General features: G+C 34.8%; 1 pseudogene; it reads right to left on the bottom strand.

The window, feature by feature from the left end:
• LOC149543027 (uncharacterized) overlaps positions 1 to 22542 on the bottom strand; it is a 28261-nt pseudogene extending 5719 nt beyond the window's left edge.
• Positions 22543 to 24593: the final 2051 nt, after the last annotated feature.

Below are 24593 nucleotides of genomic sequence, written 5' to 3'. Positions count from 1 at the left end.
GGATTTTGTATGTCACTCCTCCTTTCTTGAATGTATACAAGTTCTTCTTCCCATGATAGACAGCATCCCTATCATATTGCCATGGTCTACCCAAGAGTAGATGACAAGCATCCATGGGCAACACATCACAAAGAATTTTTTCTTGATATCCTCCAATTGAAAAATCCACCCAAACTTGTTCATTTACCAACACATTCTGCCCTTTATTCAGCCATGTGACTCTATATGGATGATCATGAGGAATCTTTGTTAGCTTGAGCTTTTGGACAGCCTCTTCAGAGATGATATTATCAGTTGATCCTGAATCAACAATAACTTTGCAAACCTTACCAAGTATCTTGCATTTTATTCTAAAAAGTGCCCTTCTTTGTTTAGGCTCTTCTTTGCTAGGCTCCTTGATCAAAACTCTTCTAAACATCAGATTTTCTCCCTTCTCAGAATCAAGATTCACTTCTAAAGTTATATTGTTGCTGCATTCTTCTTGAACATATGTTATCTTCTTATCCCCTTGGGAAGATGATGCCTTCTCAGGACATCTATAGGCTGGATGACCAAGTTGTCCACAATGGTAACATTTCATGTTTGCAAAATGTGAACCCCTACTGAAATTGTTTGATCTGCCTCTAGCTCCACCACCAAATCCTCTTCCTCTAGTGAAATTACCTCTTCCACTTGTTTCCCCACTTTGCTCAATCAACTTGGAGTCTCTTGTGGCCTTGGGTTCATTGCTTCTTCCCCCATAACCACCTCTATGTCCTCTAGAGTCTCTCCCTCTTCCTCTACCCCTAGAGTTAGAGTCTTGTTTCCTTCTATTCTTATCTTCCACTTTGAGTGCCAATTGAAAACACTTATGAACAGTAGTAGGAGTCCAAAGGCTGATCTCCTCTTGAATACTCCATTTCAAACCACCTAAATATCTAGCCACCTCGATGCTCTCCTCCTCTTGGACCTTGGATCTCAAGCAAAGTTTTTGAAACTCTTCAGTATAGGAGGCCAGATCCAAATCTTTTTGCTTCAAGCTTTGTCTCTTCTTGTGTAGCTGGATTTCATAGTCTTCAGGCAAATAGTTATCTCTGATTTTTGCCACCATAGCTTTCCAATTAGAGATAGGTTTCTTGCCTTCTCTTTCCCTCTCTTCTTGAATGAACTTCCACCATGTTAGGGCTGGTCCCCTTAATCTTTCTTTGGCAACCTTCACCTTTTGTGCCTCTGATACGCCTTCACATTCAAAATGGTTCTCCATCCCTTCAATCCATTCCATGACCAACTCTGAATTCATCTTACCAGTAAATAGGGGTATCCCCTCAAGAGATTTGCCACCCAATGCCTTGATGGCTTTAAGGAAAGGTTCCTCTTGTAATGGAGGATTAGGTTCAGGTATATAGTCCTCTTCATTCTCTTCCTTTCCCTTTTCTTCATTAATTTCCAACTTCTCTTTCATTTTTCCAGCTGTCTCTACCACTTCATCAAGCTTATCTTTCATAGCTTCTAAGGCTTCCTCAAGGAGCCTATTTTTCTCCCTTTGTTCTGTCACTTCCTTTGCCAACTCAGCATTTGTTACCATGGTGGTTTCTCCTACTGACTCACTTCCAAAATAATACATACACAATGTCTTGTCCCAAACCTTTCAAGGCTCTGATACCAATTTGATGGGGAGGATCTTGAACAAGGTTCTAGCCTCAACTACTAGAACTCACTTTAGGCTTTCTCCTAGCCTCTTAGGGTATTTATCCTATACCCTACTCCATGGGAATCTTCTCTCTATTCCCTTATTACACTAATCCTCACCAATCAACTCAAAACTCTATTTCACCATGGGGTCTCCCTAGTGCTCTCATTGCACCATTCTTGACAACTGGCTTCCAGGAGTGCATTCTTGGCTATATTGAATTCCAAGGCTTGTATTAGGTCTCATTCAATATTTTTTAGGATCACTAAGTGAATTGGAGTATTGGGTTTCCAATCGATTTGAAGATTGCATAGTTAAGAGGGCTACCAAGACTAATAACAAAATTAGGCCTCCAAAAATGATTTTTGGCTTATATCTCCTCAAACCCTTAAGAAGTACTCAAAAAAATTTATGATTTGGATACCCTTTTGGCTCCCCTTGAAGATTTTTCAGGTCTGCAACACCCAGGTCATCCGTACAAGGGATTTCCAAAAATATGTCTATTTACAAGGGTTTCTTGTTTGTATGAACAGGAATATAGAGAGTTCTTCCTTCCACCACTCAAATGGACTCTAAATGAATGAACTCATGGAATTAACTTCCTTCACTCACCACTCTTTCCTTCCATGAATTTGTATTGCACCCAACACCCCATTCTATGCCCCTTTCAAACACTTATTTGCTGATTTCATTGCCTAGCCGGGTATGCAAACTCGCCTAGGGCCTCTTGGAAAAAACAACAAACCTCTGCAAAACAAGAAAAAAATACATATTTACATTTTTTATACAGTCTATTACTTGATTCCAAAAGGCCATCATGGTTCCACCATTGAAATTCAAGTTATAGAGATTTCTTTGCTGATTGCTGTGTACAGACCAGCGAACTGGCAACTTTAAAAAGATTTTTCAAACTAGTAATGAAACTGATAAAAAAACTTCTAATCTTTACCAAAGCATCTAAATTCCATACACTATAAAATCACATGAAAACAACAACCCTATCAATCCATTAAAGGTGTGGATGAAGGGTGAAATCAGAAAACTGTCATCAAAATGCTCAGTTTGCTCTTCATTCCAATGCCAAAATTCGTACAAAAGCATATGCCCACCCTTAAACTAACTTGGATTGGTCTTAAATACCTCTTACCCACGTGAATCAACAGATCCCATAGGTTTCCAACTGATTCTTGAAGCCCTTATAAAGTTTTAGCACTTTTTGTCAATGTTGTCAAGCAACTTTGCAAAGTTGCAAAGTTGCCAAGTGCAACTTTTGCACTATTGTGCATTTAATGGCTCCATGACCTCAAACATGGTTAAATGAACCTATTTCCATGTAATTACAACTTTTAACATATTTTCCATGTTTCCCATCCTCCTGGGGTCTTGGTCAGTGTTTGACCATTCTAGGCTCTAACAAGCAATTTAAGCAATTTTGCCAACATAGAAGCAACTTGGAAACTCAAACACAAAAAAAACCTATTTACAAACACAACTCACACACTTGGGGCTTTATCACATAGCCCTTATTCATGTGGTCTAGCCAAGACCACTACAAGCCAAAAATGATTTAGGAAACTTGGCATATTTCCTAGGTGCTCCTGCACCACTATGTTTGCTTGTGTGTTTTAAATGCCCTTTTAATGCAAAGTAGTCAATCATTATTAAATGTGTAAGTAATTAGAATGGATTGTTCTTGTTGAATTATTTGGTTATGTGCTGCGGACATTTACCTTGTTTTATTTTGATCTGAGAGATATCTGTTCTCATGTCATGTTTACATTTGAGATGACCTGAGGGTCAAATGTTACTCTTTGATTCTAGTATCATAGATATTAGACTACTATGTTGTTCAGTTAATCATATTGCATGATGATGCCATTTTGAGATGACAGTGTGTTTTATGATGATATTTGGTTATCTGGTATTTGGACATACCTCTGATTTTGTTATGTGATGGATTTAATGCTATGGTTACTTACTTCATTCTTGCGTTGCTATGCCTTTTGCGAACATGAGTGATGTAAATAGATTATTTTAATATAATTAAATAAATGGTTAAATTAAGTAATTTAATGCATTTATTGCTTCGGCTATATTATTATATGCAATTGCACTTGATCGTGTTGTTTAGTGTGCAGGATTATATCCCTAGCAGTGGCACATGGAGTTAGTGATTCAGCCTTTCATATTCTACCAATGTCGTCCTTGCATGGTCAACATATCCTTTATTAAAATTTTTAATTTAAACCTTTCAGTGATTATTAAATCCGAACTCATTTGCATTATGTGATTAGACCAGTAACCGTGTCTGTGCATTTAGAGGTTCGCATTGTCGCAAAAGTTATTAAGGAGATTTATGTGTTTTTGGGTTTTCGAGCTTTTTAATTGATTTATTTTAATTTCTGGCAGCTTTGCCATAGATGAATTCCTATTTATAGGAATAGCCTATTTTCGTTTGGGTCAATTCGGGGTTTAACTAGATTGGCTGGTTAAATGCCCTAATCGATTATTCACCCAAAAAGTGAATAAATATCCAAAGAGGAATTTAATTTCTCACTTCTCACTTTCAAATTGGAAAGTTGGAGAGTAAAACCCAAAATCCTTTTCATGAGGATTTACTAGTTTTGTTCGTTGTGGGAGCTACGGGCATGGGATCGTCGCGAGGTTGGGCTCGTTGGATCCAGCTCGGGGAAACCTTGGATTGCCGCGATTTTCAGCTACTTCTGCGAGATATTTATTTTATGGTTCAGATTCCCGTTTTGCCCTTTTGGCTGTGAGGTAGGGCTTTCCCGTTTTATTGTTTCTGCTCCATTTCTGCTTCTATTTTTGGTAGCCATTTGTTTGGAGGCTGAGAACTAGTGTTCCCCTTTGTTTCTGTATGTTAGTTCTACCCGGGTGGGCGGGTATGAACATTTCTCTATTTTTCGGGATGAGGGTTTGGGATTTTACGCCGTTATGCTGGCCGTTTTTGCATACGATGTCTGATTCCATTTATTTTTGGATTTTTGGAGTTTTTGAACCTAAAGGCCAAATGGGTTTTAATTTTGAAGTTTTCCAAAAAAAATTGGGATTTTTACCTCATTTTGCATGCCGCCCTATTTTCTCGAATTTTCTTGGCACAATGTGGGTCGTGGAACTTGATGATCTATTTGGATATCATTCAAACCACTTTTGCACTTTTATGTTGCATTGGGATGCGTGTTGCATCCGTACTCTCGACGTTGTGTTCGGTTGAGTGATTTTATACCTGGTGTTATTGTTTCTTTTAGACCTTTGCTTTTGTTTCATGAACGCTAGGATTCATGTAGAATCCATACTCTCAGATTGAGTCCGGTTGAGTGAGTTCACGATGTTTGGTCTTGTTACATCATTGGGATTCATGTAGAATCCATACTCTCGGATTTAGGCTGATTGAGTGATTTCATGATGTATGGTTTTATTGGCTTTGGGATTCTTGTAGAATCCATCCTTCCCGTGTTGCTTTCAGTTGGGTGTTTTCTTTGCATTGTGTTCTCATTCCTGTCCTTGTGTTATGATCTTCATGATGGTGGTGCACCACACATGAGTACGTGCGCGTACATTTGTTGGGTGACTTGTGAGGCCCGATCTTCAGTGAATTTGTCGAAAGTTATGATCATTGGGGTTGGGATGGGAGTATGCATGCCCACGGGCACTTGTCATAGGATGAGCATGGGTAGGGTAGGGTAGCATATAGAGGGGGCTTCTATCCTATAACCTGGTGACTACTTCTCGGTTGGCAGAGGAAGTTTTATATAAGTGATAATTAAATTAAAACTTTGGGTGGTAATAAATACAAGATAATTAAAATGTGTGGGTTGTGCGCCTTCCGTCATAAAGAGTAGCTGCCCTAGGTTGTGCGCCTTCTATTGGGAAGAGTAGCTACCTATACTAGCTTGGGCTTGTCGATGCCAAGTGACTCTCCATGATGTCAGCCCCTACATAGTAGCCTATTGAGTGCCTGACCAGGACCTGTACTCCTTGCATTGTCTTAGGTTCTTGGTTCAACCATCATACTGTCTAGCGTGAGTGTTAGCCTTGGATGTTGTGTTTTATGTGTGTTTGTGGTTGGATCATTATCTCCATCAGCACGGCGGGTGTGGACCTAGGGTGCCACATGGTTGGGAGGTGTAGCTACCTTCACCACTGCTAGGGATCAGTGTACAGAGACGATCTTTTGTCCTAGTGCGACCATTGTTGGATGTCTTCACTTGGTACTTCGGGTTCTGGAGTATGCTTTCTTGTGATTTATGCTTTCATTGGGATGCTTGTATATCATGTTTAGATGATGTTATTTTACTTGACGCATTCCCTTATTATGATGTTTAGCATATGATTAGATGATGTGATTTGCTTTAGTAGTATATATGTTGCTTACTGCTATTTAGCATGTGATAGGTGATGTTATCTACTGTAGGATTATCTTATGCATTATCACTAGCATGTTAGATTTTCTTATGATGTTATTGTGCATGTTGTAGTAGTGACGTCCCTATTATGACAGTACTGACGATTTGGTCGATGGCTTGGGATGTTACATGCGGGGGATGGCTAGGACCCACGATGGTCTTATGATGCTATTGATGGTTGGGAGGAACCGCGTACTTAGTTTGGTTGTTTTGTTCCTGAGTTGTATTTCTGTACATTGCGATGTTGCTTTTGTTCTCTACAATGCTTATTTTTAGTGTGTTCTTTGCTGCTATAGTTTAGATAGTTTGGTGTTCTTTCTGTGTTGTTCTTGCACTCGAGTGTTCATTCCTCGAGCCTTTGTGGATCTGGTACTCCCCAGTGTGGAGGTTCTTTTGTTGGTTTTTCCCCATTTTTGAGTTTTGGAAGTGTTTTTACTTTCTATGGGCGACATTTGTTCAGCATTGTGCGACACTGATAAAGTATTGCACACCCATAGAAAGAATGTCGTACGATACTATAAAGTGTCACACGCATTACTGGAGAAGTGTCATACGACACTGGAAGAGTGCCACACGGCTTTATGAGAAATTTCCTCTTGAGAAGTGTCGCACTCAGTAAGGGAGAAGTGTCGCCCTCCCTTAGTAAATAGTGTCGCACAGTTTTTGTGAAAAACCTGCACGTGCCATCAGCGAGCACTTTTCTTCGTGATCCAATCTTTTGGAGAGTGGTTTTGGATACCCTTTTGGGCGTTCTTTGAGCCTATGTTGTTGCATTTTGAATTCAGGAGATTTCTTTTGAAATTCAGTTATTGGGTTTTTGTTGTAGTCCTTCGGGGTTTAAAATATATCATTTAAGTATAAGTTGACGTATACTTAAGATATATTTTAATATATGCGACAAATTGTTTGAGATAGGTTTCAGACCTCTCAGAGATAAGTTATGGATTCTAGGAAATTTCAGGGCTTCAAAAATCCAGACTTAGCCAATTTTCAGGGCTTCAAGATTTCAAGCTTAGCCAAATTTTGAGATTCTGCCTATTACCCCAGCTTGGTGTTTTGTTGATGAGTGGGCATTTCTTGTGCCCTCATCTTGTTGTGGTGGTTTTTGGCTTTTGTTTGGGTGTGTCAGTTGGGTAGTGGCATTCGGAGATTCGTTGGTTGCTGGGATTGTGTTGAAGTCTTTCATTGCGATCTTTGTGATCCCTATATGATGTTGTCTTGTGCATTCATACTTGCAAAAAAAAAATATCTTGGCTTGATTTGAATCCTTGTTTCCAAGGATCTCCGGGTGGGGCATTACAATTGTTGTGATAGTTGTTGAGCTTGGGAAGGAATTTTCTAAAGAGAGGAAGCAACATTTGGCTAGATTAGAGACTAAGAAACATGAAACTACCCATATTTAGATGGTTGTTATGAATCTAGTGTATGGCCAAATGGGGTTTGTTAAACATGTTGTGAAGATTGCAACTATTGACCATACTATTGCAAAGATTGTTGGGCCTGCAATAGTGAAGGAAATTGTGTGGGTTGTTGGCCATGTGGTTGTGAGTGTTGTTGCACCTGATGATGATATTTTGTAAAGATGGTTGGGCCTGCATTTGTAATTGAGATTGTGTTGGTTGTTGGTTATGCAGTTGAGAGGATTGCATATGTTGACCATATCATTGCAAATTCAATAATTGTTGCAATTTTTGCAACTATGAATGACATTGCGTGGATTGATGTTGATTTTGGAATGGTGGCTGAAATGATTGCTGCATTTGGTGTGTTTGTTGTACTAGTGGTAACCAACCTTGAACTTGAGTCTGATGCTGTAAAGAAGATTAATTATAGCCCTATCATGGACAACATCCAAAACATCACTAAATGTCATAAACAAAATACTATCCAAACCATTTCTATAGGCAACCAAAATATGTGAATCCTTGTCAAGACTTATCAAATTAAAATGTATCATACCGATTGGTCAATACAAAAAGAAAGAGAAAAATCTTTAAAAAAACTACTGCGAAGAAGGGGTAGTCACCCTTGCAGAGCCTCCTACTAGAGCAGACACATGAAGAGGCCCTTCAACAAGGCCATTTACTGAACTCTAGGGGCCACTGATAGATCCAACATGTACATCACACTTGATGTCTATATTAAAAAATGATACAACTCTCCTTAAAAATATTACTAGAAACTCCCAAATGTTTATAATATATTATAAATATAAATAATATAATAAACAAAGTAATACTCGAATGGCCTTACCAATGGTAAATGCCCTCCAACAAGTCATGATCTTCCACTGGGAGTTGATGGTCTGCCATATGGATGTTATCCAACTTGTGGGGATGGTATTCTCATATTTACTACACCCATGGGCCACCAATTTCCAAGTGCACCATGTCCTCCTACGTGGCCTCCACCACTCATAGTAGGCATACATGAGCAGCACGAATGATTCTACTAAATATATTATTTGAAGCCTCCAACTCAAACACATTAAATTTTTGATGGCTTACCTGGATCCAAATGGCCTCTGTTGTTCAGCACCAAAGCCTGGTCCTCCAAACATTGGGCCATTTCTAGATAATATAACAAAAAAATTAACACGTGATATAAGTTGGGACTAAACTAGTATTTCAAGATACATATTGATGTAACATGTTTTAGGTGACAAGATAAATAGAAGTTTAAACCTTGCATCTCCATCTTTGGGTATTTTAAGCTCTACAAACTGTATAGTCAAAGGTTGATTGCATCCCTACTACTGACAAATTTGTTATCAATTTTTAAGATTTCTCCCTACTACTATTGATTGGCAGATGCATCTGAGTGCAAAAATAAGAAATGTTGAGAATTGATGAATTTTCAACAACTTAATCCTGCTATGCATCTTGGTTTTGAGATTTATAGAAAATACTAGGTTAATATTATTCTCTTGCTTTAAAAATGCTGAAGCATTTATTTCTAAATAAGATTTTCATATATGAAAAAATGTTTTCTAAATCACAACATACCTTTTATTTTGACATGTAGCTACAATTCACATTGGAATATGAATAATGCAGATAACACTATCTATTGTGTTAGCCTGTTGACCACCTGGGCATCCAGATCAGAATGTTTCAATAGGAAGGTCAAACTTGTTGATCTGGAACCTGGAAGAAGCATCACTTAGGATAGGAATGAAAACTACAGTAGCAAATGAAGTATATCACCACTTTGTGCTATCAAATGGAGAGATCCACACTAATCTGTGGACACCAACTTTTTCCTTTACATATCCAAATGCGAAATCTCCATCCAATCTCATTGTTGCTCACTAGAGATGCAAATTTCTGTTGATGGGTTAGCATTAAAGAACATATCAAGAAACTTCACATGCTTTAACAATAAGCTAAAGTTCAAAACTCATGCATAATATATGACAAGATAAAGCTTTACATAAAATTACATCAAGAAAAGATATCAAAACAAAAGTTCTTTAAACAGGAAATTTTATATAATATATTCTCAATAATGGTCTCCCAAGGGAAATGAATGATTTTATTTATAAGGTATCTAAGCAGGGAATTCTTATTATTCATAACATCCACATTTCTATCATTGCACTAATTTATAGGTAATCACACATACTTCAAGTAATAAAGTACAAATTACAAGATACAAGATGCCTTTGCAAATAAAAAGTGAATGCATCAATATCTAAAACGTTGTCTATCCTAAACATGTGTGTAGCTACAAAATAGTATTACAAATCACACATTCCATATAGTATATGTATAACGAATTTGATAAAAGCTCAAAAGGGGAGCATCAATCATCTATGTGGTGTAGCAACAAAAGTGTATAAAGAATCTCAAACATGAACTAGAAAGATTTTAGGTTTTTCCACATAAGCAGGCATGGCTAATCAAGTTGATATGAAATTAAAGTAGGTTTTCCTAACTTTCAATCAACATTTAAAACAAAAGGTCAATCTATACACACTTCCATAGTTTTCTCATTAGACAATCCTAAAGAAATTTAGGCCTTATCCAAGCATGTCACCATAAATAGGGAGTAGTGATGGAGAAAATAAAAGTATCATAGGTTTGTAGATTCGGTCTATCTAGAGATGCAACAGTTAGGAGTTAAAGATTTAAATATCTTTAAAAGAAAATGTAAAACATTAGCAAAATCAACTTTTCTTCTATGTCCTTCTAGAAGATAAGTTTATATCAACTACATTATTATTAAAGTTTAAACTACTTATTAAATATGGTCCCAGCAAGAAAACTTAGAAGAATATTTATAGCAACCAATCTGCTTCCTTGTTATTAATCAAGCTAGTCACCTTCAACAGACATCAAAAAATGTCTTGTTTCAAATAGCAAGGAATCTCTTTCAAATTCCCAAGCTAAGTATGAGTTCCATGTATATGCTCATGTACCTAAGAGGCAAAGAGAGATAACACAGTAAATAAGTGAAACACAATTCTCTATTTATCATGCAACCTACTAACTTGGGGGATGCATCAGTTGTATTCCTTGGGGAATGGTCCTATTGTGTGGTATAAATGAGTAAAGAGGGTCAAAACATTTTTTTACTATGGTAGTTATATAAAGAATCCTCAACTTAGATCCCAAGGTGATCTGTACCATTGAACAGTTATTAACATTCCTGAAGAGACTGAATATTAATGCCTCTACTAATATACTCCACACCACGCATATAATCTATTGCATCAGTCCTTCACATGCTCCTAAAACAAGAATAATTATCTCAAAACCCAATAGCTGCAAACTTGATTATAATCCCCCAAAATACCTTAATTTAAATTTTCCTTTTAGAGAAGTCCCTTCAAAATTTCCATACAGGAAAATACACACTCTATGAAGGTGATGGTTAGAAGGGTCATTGAAATGTACTTTTATTGAAGAATAAATGAGTAATATTGATGCTTTGATCAATATTCTTGACTGTCCTCTGTAACGACACAATTTTTACTATTTCCAAGACACTTTTCTATTGCTAAATGGATTGAATGGGTTCTAAAACATATTTAGATTTGTAGTGCAATGAATTAACTCTGTTATGGATGTGATTTGAGCACTGACCATGAATTGTAGAGTAAGAATAAATGAGTTTTCTAAAAATAGTTCTAAAACCCTCGTTTACTAGCATTTGATCAATCATGAGTTGATAACTCCTATATGCATCATGGAAAAATCCTCCAATTGTGTGATCTAACACTATACTAAGTCTTCTTTTAATGTAGAATATTTGATTTCAAAACACCACATGGCTTTTGACATATTTGATGCCCTAGCGGGCTTACATGGTAAGTTTTCATGGTTTTATCATTTAACAATCAACTCAATTGATCTCCAATTGTTTTTATTTAAAGGTTCTTTGGAAGGCATAAAAAGGATCAAATAAGGTTGAAACAACACTAATAATCTCCTACAGCATGTATGACAATGCATCCATGGAAGATTGGCACTAATTTTGTGCACATACAATTGAGACTGTCATGCAATGACAGTGACAGACACAAAAGAATTTTGTTTATTTCTAAGGTTCTCTAATACCTAATGAAATTTAGCCTTGCAACTAAAGGACATGGTCTTCACAATGCTGATGACCTAAATCCCTATGTTTTATGTTTAAGGCAGTGACAGTCAACTTGTAAAGTTTATGTCATTAAATATGTGATTTATTGTTATGTTATGTATGAATTGAAAAGAGGATGGAAAATTGACTAGCCTTGATGCTTTTTAATGGATTGTGATTAGGATTAAGATTGTTGAGACTTAATATTCTAATGTGGATAGTTAATGCTTTGATTGTGGACATCACATACAGACATTTTGTGTGATATGGTGAATAAAGGAAAATAAATATAGATATCAATGCAAAAATAGTTGATGAAATGTCAAAAGGCTACAAAACAATAGGGGGTGGATTTTAGACAAATACATGATGTGAAGGGCAATCCAGACATATTTCAAGACAATGTTAACAATAGTCTTCTAGTTAAGAGTAGCAAATTGTTAATTTTTCTCAGAAATAAAGATAAAGATTAATATTTGTGTGTAAAATATTCAACAATGATATGTTTAATATATACTAGCCTTCCTTTGTTTGACTGTCAAAACAATCAAATTGAATCTTTCCTACACAGGGGCGGTGATTGTCATTAACATGATTGTTTCTAGACCTGCACTCAGACCTCAATATCTTCCAACGTGGGATGAATTTGAAAAATCGCTTTGGTGAGATTTTAGATAATTAGGCTTGTAACAACATATTAAAAAATTTGGAAAGATCCAATGGTTACATCAAAAGTTACATCCTCTGCACAGAGACTAGTTTTTTTGTCAAAGAATCTTAGAAAATTCATTGTTATAGACTGTTGGGCATCAAAATACACAGTCCATTCATCATCATTCCATTCCAAATCAATTGCAGGTCAAAGTGCTTTGGATTTACTTTTAAATGAAATAAGGGGAAAAAATCCATTGGTGGAATTGTAAGATATTTATAAACCTTGCCAACTATTCTGATTCTAAGAGTTTGAAGTTAATTTCTAAAAAATTCACTCATTCTCACATTTTGAATCACAACAAAACTTCATACTAGATTTAATAGGAAAGAGGATTCAATTCACTTAATTCCTTAATCAACTCCAAGTCATGAACAATCCAAATGGTAAGGAAAATGACCTGTAATCAGCAAAATAACAAAACAATATTTTATTCCTCATACTCTTTCCAAACTCATCACCTATTTTTTTTTTTAAGTTACAAAAGGGTTACTTTCTAATATTCTAGATTGATATCTAGTTACAAGTAATTACTAATAGTTAAAAACTCATAACAAATCAGTATGTCTTTTAGTAATGAGCCATGCTGCCTCAATCTCTAACCACACTGATAATTGAGAGCAGTTTGTTATTTTTTGCAATGTGTTGAACTTTTAGGAGAATATAAATGTTTAGAATTTGTTTGCAGGAATATAAAAGTTCTGAATTGATTGCAAAAAAAGCAAGGAATAAAATTATAAGAGCATTTCACATTCATTAATAGAAGCAATTTTATTTTATTGAAATATAATATCATATCATTTCATTTGCAATTGTAAACAAAGGGAAAATCTATACCAAATATAGAGAACCTAGCACCAAATGCAACATTGAAACCTTTCCACAAACTCCCTCAAAATTCATCAAACACTATTATAAATGCAGCCACTCAACCTTAGATCAAATTAATACTCCCAAATACAAACATCTTCCCTTGAAGTCAAAAGCCAGCCCCTATAAGGGTGCCTATTTTGATCTAATGGATTGTACAGAGAAGCCAGTCTTGATTTGCAGAGAGCAAAAGTAAAGTTGAAGGCTAATAATGTTGATATTTTCTACCCCTTATTTTTCAAAGTGGGGAAGAGTTTGATTTTAAGGCCTGGTTCTATTAGCAAAGATGAATATCTTTGCTATGATGTCACTAGTGTTTTCATTTGTGCAATTAGATCCAGATGTAATACTTATTGCTCAAATGTGGAAATGACTTATTGATCAATGCCAAATATTTTCAAGGCAAGGCCTACAAGGTTTTTTTGAAGGCACATGAAGAATCAATAAGTGCACTTAAACCAAGAAACTCTGTCAGTGTTGCCTACAAGGTGGAAGCAAAGGTTGTTCAAAGAGATGGCTCTGAACTCTTACCTCACCTCACAAAGTCTATAGGAACAAGAATGGGGATTGAATTCCAGGAGTCTGGGTTGAGCTTAAATGCAAGAAGTGATAAAAGTCTAAAAGTGGGGATGGCTTATAATGTGTCACTTGGGTTTCAAAAAATTTAGTTACATATAAATAACCCAAAGAAACATAATTATTTATTGAACATTCTTGTTGATACTGTGATTATTAAGGATAAAGGGTCTAAAAATGTAACTAGGGTGAACTCCAAAGTTACTGATGTTTCTTACTCATTCACTGAGGAAGAAGAGGAAGAAGTGAAATCCATGCCCAAGGCTGAGGTAAGTGAGCTAGAAATTCATAAAAAGAAGAAGAAATAAGGACTTGAATTCCCAATTACCATGGGAAATTTTGATAAATTGTGTCCATGCCTGCAGGTAGTACAAAGGTCAATTGACAAACTGAAGTTTTACCATTTGACATTTCCTACAGAAAAATGGATTATAATTCTTAAAATAGAGTTAGAGTGGTATGTGGCAAAAAGTACCAACACAAGATGCATCTTGAAGATTTTAGGGAAAATTCTACATATGAGTTTGACATTAAGAGGGGGATGTTCTCCAAGTTGTCTCTTAAAATGATCAGAGCATGTAGGATCCTCTAGGTGTTGGATCAAGTAAGAGAAGATACAAGCATGATCTAGCCTGAACCTCAGAAAGAAAGGAAAATGTTCATCCAGCCACATGACCGATCTTCGCATGAAATAATAGATCATGATTCAATATCTAGACCAATTTTAAATTTCACAAGATGGTTAGTTGAACATCAAGTTAGCAAACTATAGCTAGGTAATGTCCACTTGACCTATGACTTGATGGGACATAAAGATGCAGGATGATAGACCTAGGCAATCATCAGAGGTTAGAATAGAGATAAAAGAGAATCCATCAAAAAAATATGGCAGGAAAAAGGGAAGAGTGTTATCCATGATGTACAATGGAAGAAAAGGCCAGACGTGCCAAGTGAACAACCTCACCTCTATAGAAGAAGAAAAGGCCAGATGTAGAAAATGATCCTTTCACAATAGAAGAGGTTGGAAGTTGGAACCAAAAAGAGAAGATGGTCGCAGGAAGGTCATGTTCCTATGTTGGTAGAGGATAGGAAAAGTATCAATTCCTATCAAGAATTTGTCTATCCAGAGAATCATGAGCAAGAACCTACTGTAAAAGAAGAAATCAATGAAGATATGGAATAGGGACAAGAATAGTTTCTAGTATATGATCAACATACAACCACTCCAGATTGGCTGAGATAAAGGATGCAAACAAAGCCCAAAGAAGAAATTGATCTTGCATTAGAATTACAAGAGATCCTAAACCAAATAACAAATCAACAAAGAGAGCAAGGTAAATAGATTTTCCAAGATGATTGGGGATGAATCAAGGTCCAAGACTTTGTATGTTGTAGTGTATATGGTTGATAAAGCCAACTATCAGATTACACCAGAGGAATATAATGTAACAAAATTTGATCTAGGACATGCAACTAAGGAATAAGTAATAAAAGAATTTGATGATTCTGCCCAATAAATGAAGGAAAGAATAAAGAAATTTGAAGAAAGAGCCAAGAAAGTGAAGAATGAGAACAAAGCTTTGTGTTTATATCTCTAGTCTCTATCTCATCCCATTAGGCAAGAAGAGCAAGAGTTTTTCCCCTGGAATTCTGCCAAGGGAATTTGTAGAAGGTATTGACAAAATGAGGAAAATTACCCAAGGTGCAAAAGAATGGGTGAAAGGCATTCAGAATGAGGCAAGTAAATTTGCTGAGGATTTTATTCAAAAGTAAGGCAGGGCATTAGCTATTCTTTCTAGGATACAATGCACAATGTCAGAAGTTTTTTAAAAAAAAAGATGCACTCCAGTTGCATAATTTCTACCAACTTACCAATTAATGATTCCTAAAGACTTAGAGGCAACAGAGAGGACTGCCAACACTAAGACAACACACCACCTAATGCAATTGCAAATAAACAAAAAACAAAACCTCAAATCAAGTTCTTATGCATTAGTTATTGGTCTCAAAAACTGAAAGGAAAAAAAAAGTGGTGGTTGTAGAAGTACCCTTTTGAGAAGCAATAAATTCATCTCCATGGATAAATATGGGAGTTCTCGTGCTTCTCCTGTGCCTGATATAGAGTTTATCACTCAAAAAGATGCAGATGGAAATGGGTGGGATGGGTAGTCTCTTGTTGCTAGTACCTAACCAGATCTCCAACCAATCTTATAGTATGTAATATAAGCCAGCTAAGATATATAGGGTCATCCCTATCTATATAAGAAGGCAGCGCCAATGAGTGTTTTGTAGTTGCTAATCGATTGTATCAAGGATTCAAAAAGTCAAATGTAAGATGTCCATGAAGACTTTTAGAAGGCGTAAGCCTATGTAATTAGCAAAAGCAATAGAGGCTTCAGGGGGTAACACCTCACACTGTTTTAAAGTTTTTTTTAAAATTCCCTACATTATGTTCTTGTAGATCAAATTCTTGAGCAATGAGAAAATATCAATGAAGGATCCACAAAAAGCAAAACCACCAAAGAGATGAACAAAGAAAGACTCACAAGAATTGAGATATAGACTAGCAATTGTCATTAAAACCAACAGAAGAACATGACTGCAAGCAGACACAAAGCAACAAGTCAGAAGCCAATATCAATCAAGTTGACTTGTAACTAAACTTCATTAAAGGTATCAATAAGGGACAGGGTGGGAATAGAATTTCCTTCGATTGTTCAAAGGATTTGTGCTTATATGGTCCATCCTAATAATTTCTTTAAGGCTTAAAAGACAACAGAAAGGAAATGGGGAGTATAAACTCAATGGACTGTGGCCCCATTGAAGATCTACACAAAGGAGATGGGGATGACCAAATTTAATATTTTAAAGCTCGAGTGGTTTGCTAAACTGTGTTTCCTAGTAATTATACTAATTTTTTGGTGTTGTAATCTAAGAAATATATAAATCTTAAAGTGCAATGGCTTTCAAGGTACTAGATGGAAGATTAAATTATAATAATGAACTTCAATAAACTTTGTGTGAATAATACAAGTTCAAAGCTAGTTTCAAAGCAAGGATTAGAAAAAATGCATAGAGATAACTGAAGGTATAGTTCCTTTGACTTACATTTTGTTGATAGCTGACAAAGTATTAGCCTCAAACATCATGACATTATAAACAAATCCAACAAGGTCATTCTAATTCCAACTCTTAATCGAGAGCATAGAGAGATTTTGTATACAATTTCCTATGTGATTAGAGATGAGCAAAACATAAAGGTGACATTGTGCTTTCTTGCATTCAAATTGGAACATAAGAATACTTAAAGTAAGAGGGAATGCATATCACATCTGGCATAACTCTGAAAATTTAACATTTGGTTCTTGCCTATTGAGCTCCATTACACTCTAAAGCACAATAAAGTTTCAAGTTAATTGTAGCAAAGGTTCCTTCATGAAAACAACTGCCAATTCCCAATTGCAGTTTTTTCTCAAGTAAATAAATAACTCACTTGAGGAGATTAAAGACTAGAAGATATTTAAAAATATGGTCTAGTAAAGGGAAACTAGTACAAGATATTTCCTTTTATTTGGACCACCAATGCAATGCCAAAAAAGAGGTAGGAATTGTTTTATTCTGTTTATTTTTTAATAGAACAGTAAGGACATGGCATAAAGAAGTAAATGGGAGATAAGACTTTAGGTCAAAGAATTACCTTAGTTTCAGTTGCCTCAATTGAAACATCAGAGTCCAACCCACAAAGGACTCGTAAAGAAGCTTCAAAATCTAAATCTTTACCAATCTTAGTCTATATGCCCATGAATATAGATTAGAAAGGATGATTTTAAATGAGGAAAAGTGTCAATCTCTTCATAGTTGAATCTTAACACTGCATAAGACAGAATCAAAATTCATTGAATCTTACCAGCCATCTTGGAGCTTCTAGGATTAAAAAACACCCAAGAACCAATAAACTACAGGGAACTACACCTATATAGACACAAAGTATTGGGAATATGAGCGTTCTTTAGCAAACATTTCATGAAATTTTATCAAAACAATTTCAATCATACCTTCTCGTCTCTTTCATATAATTGCCACCAATATACCTGTAATTGCAAGATGCATCCAAGAAATGAACATTCCCAATAGATATACCACAAATATAATTGTTATAGAAAGTTGTTTCACAAGTAGTCTATGAATTTGTTAGAGCTCAGACTTTGCAAATGAAAATAATTTACCATATGTTACCATTAAGGGCATTATATAGGTTCACTTATCAGTAAATACTGATAGTGTGCAAGGATCTTACCATGTTGAGTGTGCCAAGACCTCCACACAAGTGCTTAGGAGCTATCTCAGCAATATACACAGACACCTAACAAGATAATAAAATGTAATGCAGATAATTACATAAATATATAGTGCATTCTCCTTCCTAATAACTCTAAAAAGTAACCCCTTTATTAGGTATGGTAGGTTCTGATTAACTAGTTTCCAAATGTGAGAACTAGTGCAATATGTGAGAATAAGATATATGACTGATACAAATACATATCTAACATCAATGAACTTATATTTGTTTGAGTTTTTGACAAGGTAACTATGTTTTCATACCACAATGTTGACATGGAATTCAGTTTTCAATGCGTGTAGAAAAAGTAAAAGCCATCTCTTAATATGTTTTCTATGCAGGAAATCTAATTTACTTCAGGTGTAGATTTGAATACTGTTGTGGCTAACAATGATCTTCCATTTGATTTTATATTATTCACAGGCAAAATGAGGGTGCAAAAATTTTCCATTTGTTGTCAGAAATAATTAATAAGAATTAAAACTGGAAATCAAAGATTATAAATCTCACTTTGGAGGAGAAAAAATACCTAATAAGTAATGACAAAAAACTTGAAATTGTATTCACTGTAAATGAATGGTAAATCAATGAACTTGCAGTGAATGATATGATTCCTATTCCCAAGCCTGTCAATATCCTACCTAGATAGAAAATTGAGGAATTCTGCACCCAAATAGCAATAATCAAATTAAATTAGAAGTATATTATTTTCCTATACAAGCTGCATAATTTTTGAGATTGAACTTTAAGTTTAATACATGGAGTCATAATTCTAGGCTAATTTTTTGTGGATCATGCGTATATGACATGTAATTTTATTGATATAAAAGTATAACTTGCCTCTGCCAAACAAATGGCTATCCACCCTAAAATGTTTGGTATTGAGGTTGCAACTAGTGCCTATGTATATAAAGAGGAAATTCTAAAAAATATCAAATCCATACAAGGGGAATTTTACTTCAGTTAATATTGAAAGGAATAAGTTGATGTATCAAGCTATATTTTCATTCAACAATCATGAATTCCTAAGAACATACCCCTTTTCTTCCAATATGATCAGCAAGTAGCCCACTGATCATAGCCCCAATCATTGCCCTGACATTGGAAAGTGATTAAAATAATTTGATAAAGAAAACTATAAAATTTAGCAATCAATTCATCAAATAATGGTATGCTTGACATTCCCAAGTCTAGCTGAGAGAGGAGCATACAATTTCCCAATAGTATGCAACATACCTCAGAAATGGTTAGGTTGAGATCATTCATGATACTACTCTTAGTAGGCGATGAATAGCCATTCTGCAACAAAATGACTAATATTTGTTTTCTTTATTTAATCCCTTCCAAATAATACCAATTCATTAGTATTGTTACTCCATTTCTATTTTGTGCAATATGTGACACATCTAGAATCTTTAAATAAGCTATCCAAGTCCTGCTTGAGAGGAGAAAATACACAAGAAGATTAGATCTATATTTTATGTAGAGATTTATTTATTTTTGGCATGGTGATTTGACTCCATACGCTATGAACAAGGTAAGAAGTTATAATCTAATTATTCATTCTTTTTTGAAGTAAGTCCTAATTCAATGGATTTGATTTCTAGGCATTGAGGACTACAACAAATAATAGTGAGACATTTGTGAGATTTCAGCCAATTTTTGAACATAAGTTTTTCAACAATTAGTAGAAATAATCTCAACCGATGCTATAAAACACAACTAGCGAAGTACCATTTTCATACACTTTATATGGTATAATTCATCAAGGAAATTATTGTATGTACATTTCTTTCAAATTATTGATTTTGTAGAAACATATGATAGTTTGCATGAAAAATATTTTACTATTCTCAATCTTATTAATGCTTTGATGTTGTAAGCCATATATTGTTCTCATTGCACACTTTGCTTGTTGGAGCTTAAAAATAAAGGTGAATTAACTATTCATTTGTCAATCCTGGAGAGGGAAGGGAGACAAGTAGCTTCTTTGCAAACCATGGGTCACTCACATCAATTTTTCAGATAGGGGCACTAGAGATATGTAGCTATATTTGTCAAAGAGTTCTTCTTCAAAGATGTCATTAGGAGAATATCGATGAGTATTATTCTTATTACTCAGTACAATTTTGTAGCCCTAAATTGTAAAATGAAACAATTGAATGTTTGTTCATACTTGGAGATCCATGACTGTCCAAAGCTCCGCTCATGCTGTTAAATTAGGGGGTAGTACATATTGCCTTCTAGAGAACTCTTTGTCAAGAAAGCTACAAGACTTTGAACGTGCATGAACCTCATCAAAAAACTTTTGTGAAAGAATACACACATAATTTGGTCTCAAAAGATAAGAAAAATCTATTTGATATGAACTAAAAGTGGAGCAAACTAGAATTCTGAACTAGTAGTTGCACTTAGAATAGTTGAGACATAAGATGATTTGATTAAAGAAAAGTATGTGATTATAGATATCTAAATCAGCATGTGATGCAGTTGATAAGGAGGATATATTTTCCACACCAAGAAAAAATGTAATTTTTCTGTCAAGGTTCAATTGTCTAGTTTTTTGAGTCAAACTCATTGACCCATGTTTCATGACATTGGTTCATCTAAACCCATCTCTCATGAGAATTATGTGTTGAAACTTAAAAGAATGGTTCACATGAACCTATTCTCATGAGAATGAATGGAATGCAAGAGATGGGTTCGCATGAACCACTACTCATGAAACATGGGTCAATGAGTTTGATTCAAAAAACTGCATAGTTGAATCCTGATAGCGATATCACAATTTGACTTGTTATGGAAAAAAATTCCTACTTATAAATTGATGAGCTTAAGGGCCTTTCTAATGAATGCTTCATAAGGAACAACACTTGCTGAAGGTTTTGCAAATGGGGTTGCAAGCAAAGTAGGTTTAATCATGGATGAAAATCCATAGTTAAGCATGCTCAAGTTGGAGTAGTACAGGGATGGGTGACCTCTTGGGAAGTCTTGGTGCTTCACCTTTCTAAGCATCACTTGGATGCAATGAGTGTTATGTGTTACACTCATTCTCATGAGAGATGGGTTCATGTGATGCAATGTTCACCAACCATAGTTTAAAGTTTAAACAATGAAGTGTTTGGCATGATTAATCTTGTGATCCAATAGATTTCATACTCTCTATTCACGAACAATGGGAATTAACATATATCAGTTCTTCTACCATTCTGACTATAGATATTTTTCTTTGTTTGTCTGCATGGCAGCTGCCTTTAGGTGTAAAGCATTGAAATTGTCTCATAAGCCCACTAGATTGATTATTTGTTACTTCATTCTTCCTCCACTTCCCCACAAATCACCTCCTAGACCTAATGGATATGATACTTGTAGCATAGAGAAAAACATTGGCTTCCTCAAGATGTATTGATACTTTCCCATCAAATGTAATGAATATATGTCCAATCTCATCAGTTCACATTTTCAAGCATTGTGGCCGTATGTGCTGATTTGGAAACTATGGAATATGGAATTAAATGCCTTGATAGAAATGAATGCTCCCATGCATCATCCATGATATCCCTGTGGCCATTACTTTGATATCTCAAGGGCTGGCACTGTGAAGGAATGGATATGATGTGGTTTATAGAGTATATCAATTGGAAACTAAGCATGCCAACACCTACAGATTTGGTACCAAAACCAATTGTGCTTCTGATTATAGATGGTTTCATGGTAATGAGTAAGCATAGAAGCCACTTATCTAAATGTTTCATTCCACATTTGGAACTTTTTTATATCATTGGCAACATTTGGAGAGGTATTGTATATAAGTGATTACAAGAGGGTTTCCATTGTGAGAAGAGAATACAAAGGGCTTTCTTTAATTCAGGTTCTCACACTAAGTTGGAAAATTCCATAACCCTACACATTTCTTTAAGAGGAGGGATCATCAGCCATAGTCTCAATCGAGGCTTTAGCATAAAACTTTCGATAAAGGCATGGAAAGTTACACCTTGCAGTTTGCTCAATATATGCAAATGTTCAAATTACTTCTATAAGTTTCCATTTTCACAAGCAACACACAACTACCATTTTAGAACCAACACTAAAATATTTATTCAGACTCTAAAAATGATAGTATGGCATTTAGTGATTGCACAAATGAAAATAAAAATCAAAACTTGGTTAAGCAACGATTGCCCGCTCCTTTCTCCGAGTTTTGTTCCAAATCTATCCAACTCTCCAGCTTTCCTTTGTGCTCGGCAGTCTTATCTTTGTAAAATATTGTGGAAATCATCTTCCCATCTCTACTCACAGCCTCCACAACACTGGACAGATATCCACTCAGCTCATCTTTATTGGCTAACTTACTGTAGTCCCCCATTTTTTATCTTTGATATTTACAAAGGTAACAAAGAATTCAATATAGCAGTGGAAGGCCAAATGATTGCATATATCATTTCAAAATTTATACAAGTTTTATATAATCCCTTTTTAGTTTTATTTGGATGTTGGGAAGATATTTTGTGACAAAAGATGTTTGCACATAGATATGATGTCATCAGTCATGTGAAAGCCTAAATTGCTCTGGTTATTTAGGATGAAGGGAGAAAAGAAATAATGAGTAACACAAAAACCTTACCAATAAATTCGTTGTCAATATAGGGAGCTTCTAAAATATTTAATGAAGTCCAAACAAAATTTGATTAAAACATCCATTGAAACCTTGAAACCCTAGTGACTGAAAATGAGAATTAGTTGCATAGGTGTTTTGAAGGATATTTAGACATTGAAAATGAGATTTGGCTGCGCAAGTAATTTTATTTTAATTAGATTTATTTTTTATATTATAAATATTGAATGTAATTTAATATTAGAAAGATGATATTATAAGGGAAAATAAAAGTTTTTTAAAAATGGTCTAAATTCACAATACTTGCTAAAGTTTTTAGAAATGGATGGAAAGTTATGTTAATATATTTAACTCAAAATTTATCCTTTTAAAGGCTTTTGCTAAACACATTAGACTAAAAAATTACAAAAATATGCAATTTTTGGATTAAGTTGTGTCAAATGTTTTGGCATCAACACATAGGTATTACAACACATTTTTTTCTATCACTGTGATAATTGAAGATTTAGTTGTTTCATAAAAGATTTTGATTAAGGTGTTATGATTATGGAGGTTGTTTGCTATGACCATGTCATAATTTATAATCCATGACCAATTGTAAGTTTAATGCTTTTATTAAATGATTATATATTATTTTATTAAATTTTAATCATATTAATGTATTTGATTATATATTATCTAATTAAGTATTAATCACATTAATCTATTGTGTTATATTATTATTATATGTGTATTTAATATTATAATTTTTCAATCATTTATAGTTGTTGGGTTCCATGCTAAGAGGGGTCATGAAATCCCCTTATTCTTCGCCACCATGGCCTTCAAGTGCATTATAAATGTAGTGTGTTCTTAGATCAAGCACATTTTTGCTTCTATCTCGAGCATTCATGTTTTCCTCTCTTTATTTTAGTTAATTTTAGATGGATTTGAACTCTAAATTTTGAGTGAGAAGAATTTTGTGAGAACAAAGATTGATTGAATCATAATGGTTTAAAATGTAAGAAATTTAGGAGAAAATTATATTGTGTGCAAAACTTTGAAATACGTTTGTTTAAGTTTTCCAAGAATTTTACCTCATGTTATAATTCATTTCATTTTTTTACTAAAGGTCATAGTGTGTCAATAGGGGCATTTTACTGTAGTAGTTCTTTCTCAACTAAGAATTCAGTTTCTATTGCATGTATCAAGAATGTTGAATCATTCTCAATGCAATGTCAAATTTTAACCAGATGCATGTTTGGGTGACTAATTATTAGTGACAAAGTGTTTAGTCATTTATTGGTAGTTTACTTAGTCACTTTTATTTGATTGATCTTGATATTTCACCCAATCACTAAATTAGTCACTTATTTGGTCACCTATAGTTGTAAATTTTAAAGAAATAGTAGAATGTGACTAATTTTAGTCATGTGACTAAAATGTTTAGTGGCATTACTAAAAAATTTAGTCACTTAGTCACATATTTTCCAAAACGTACTAGTGATATTAGCAATCTCATTTTTTCTCATCAAGAATGTCTCATCTATGGGTTTGGTAATTTCAACCTCCATAGCTTTTTGCTTCACTCTTCTATGATAGGTGTTTGCATGCAAGTGATTCTTGGGAGTTGTGGGGTTGAGCTTTCATCAACTTCAACAATGACATGGCTTAACCACCTCATATGGTTCTATAAGACTATTGGTTTTATTAGGCATTAATAGGTCAATCCTTTTGTGCAATGATAGCCTTGGACTTTCTAACAATTGGTATTAGAGCTTGGTTACAAGTTCAAATCCTGCAAGCCACGAAAAGTGACACTG

This window comes from Cupressus sempervirens, chromosome 8 (genome assembly GCF_028749045.1).
Source record: "Cupressus sempervirens isolate cs-2001-9-10 chromosome 8, ASM2874904v1, whole genome shotgun sequence".
Taxonomy (NCBI): domain Eukaryota; kingdom Viridiplantae; phylum Streptophyta; class Pinopsida; order Cupressales; family Cupressaceae; genus Cupressus; species Cupressus sempervirens.
Note: the sequence above shows the minus strand (reverse complement) of the source record. Positions and strands in the feature narration are given on the sequence as shown.